The sequence below is a fragment of the Bos grunniens genome, chromosome 1 (assembly GCF_055505025.1).
Source record: "Bos grunniens cultivar Pamir isolate PY7600 chromosome 1, Bosgru_T2T1.0, whole genome shotgun sequence".
Taxonomy (NCBI): Eukaryota; Metazoa; Chordata; class Mammalia; order Artiodactyla; family Bovidae; genus Bos; species Bos grunniens.
The window spans coordinates 150,331,331-150,333,642 of record NC_141165.1 but is presented as its reverse complement, the minus strand read 5'-3'; positions in this window follow the sequence as shown (position 1 = coordinate 150,333,642).

Below are 2,312 nucleotides of genomic sequence, written 5' to 3'. Positions count from 1 at the left end.
GACGGAGCAGAAGCCAGCGTGACCCCTGGAAAGCAACAACTTCCGGTACGCGGCATTATGGGAAGCGGCTGTGCCCCTGGGGCCCGGCGGTACTGACGCTAGTTAATCGGCGCCTGCGCGGGACTCGCGCCGGAAGTCTGAATGCGGTGGCTTGTGACTGACTTGGCTGTCAATGATTTTTGTTTTTTTTCCCCCGCTTCCGGTAATTAGGTGCATGTGCGCTCAGTCTTGTGGACTCTTTGCGACTCCGTGGACTGCAGTTCACCAGGTTCCTTTCGTCCATGGAATTTTCCAGGCAAGAATACCGAAGTGGTTGCCATTTCCTACTCAAGGGATCTTCCCAATCAAGGGATCAAACCCGTGTCTCTTGTGTCTCCGGCATTGGCAGGCGGGTTCTTTACCACTGGCCCCACTGTGGTTATTGAGTTATTTAAATAGTTCTAAAGTATGAGTCGGAGAAGGCAATGGCACCCCACTCCAGTACTTTTGTCTGGAAAATCCCATGGACCGAGGAGCCTGGTAGGCTGCAGTCCATGGGGTCGCTAGGAGTCGGACACGACTGAGCGACTTCACTTTCACTTTTCACTTTGATGCATTGGAGAAGAAAATGGCAACCCACTCCAGTGTTCTTGCCTGGAGAATCCCAGGGACGGGGGCGCCTGATGGGCTGCCGTCTGTGGGGTCGCACAGAGTCGGACACGACTGAAGCGACTTAGCAGCAGTAGCAGCAAAGTATGGGTACCTGGGCTTGGTCAGACATTTGTAGTCTCCTGGATGATTACCTTACTTAAACACGTCACATTTGAAGGGGGACGTTTAAATCTTACTCATTTTCTCGAATTCTGACCAGCCGACTTCTAAAGTTAAGTATATAGTCTTGAACTAACCTTGCTGACAAGGTAAAATTTACAAATATTTACTGTTTATGCGTTAGAAATAGGTTAAGTGCCAAGCCCTCTGTAAAGTGAAATAAACATAGGCTTTCGTCGCCTTGGAGTTTAGTCCTATGCAGAAGACACAATAATCGCTAGGGGAAAAGATGCAGGTCCCAATAGAAAAGCAGGCAAAGGATATAAACAAGTAATTCACAATAAAAACATGATACAAATAAATAGTCATCGTTATTAATAATCTGATAAAAGTAGGTTAAGAAAGTGGCACCCTAACCTGTCGAATTGGCCAGAGTAATGATGGTTAAATTTGGGGGGTAAATGGCTCTCCTGCTCTATACTGCTTACATAATTTTTTAAGTTTTCATCATTTAGCACAAAGGCCTTGTTTTTTTTCCCCCTTTTCTAAAATGGCCTTAGGGCCATTGTACCACACCTAGAATGCCATTCACTTTTGATCTTTTAATTCTGTTCACACTTTAAAAGTCACTTTAACATAAAGAAATTGGCTGAAAAACATAGGTAACATGGCTACCCTATCACTCACATCACCTTATTTTACTTCTCTACCCAGCATTTATCACCATCTGGTATTTTTATTTCATAGTTACCTATGTATTTACCCCCTACCCCACCTCCCTGACCTTATGTGTGTGTGTTACTCAGTCTTGACTGACTCTTTGCGACCCCATGGACTGTAGCCCGCCAGCCTCCTCTGTCTGTGGAATTTCCAGGCAAGAATACTGGAGTAGGGTGCCATTTCCTTCTCCTCTGCCCCCATAAATACCCAGAAACAAGCAGACCTAAGCTCTTTGAAATGGGGGCACCTTTGTCTTGTTCTATATCTCGTGGCTATATCTTTAGAACCTAGAAGTGTTTGGAACATAATGCTTAATACTTACTGAAGAAATTCAGTCATGAGAAATGCTGGTATTTGACTATTCACAGCAGCCTTACTCATAATAGCCAAAAAACTGCAAACGGCCCATGTCTCCATCAAAAGAGGAATGGAAGAACTGAGGTATAGCCACTGAGTGGATACAACCAAGGAATAAAGAGAAATTACTGATTCACACAAGAACATGGATACATACAACGAAGCCTTACACAAAAGTACCTACTGGATAATTCCATCTCTATTAAGTTCTGCGGCTGCTGCTAAGTCACTTTAGTCGTGTCCAACTCCAAGCGACCCCGTTGGACTGCAGCGCACGAGGCTTTTTCCAGGCAAGAGTACTGAAGTGGGGTGCCATTGTCTTCTCCGTATTAAGTTCTAGAACAGGCAAAACTAATTATGGTGTGGGGGGGCGGGGGAGACTAACAGTTGCCTGTTGGGTTCCTTGCGGACTGACTGGGAAGGAACCTGAAAGAATTTTCTGGGGTGCTGTAATGTTCTACATCTTAATAGGATTTGAGTTACCA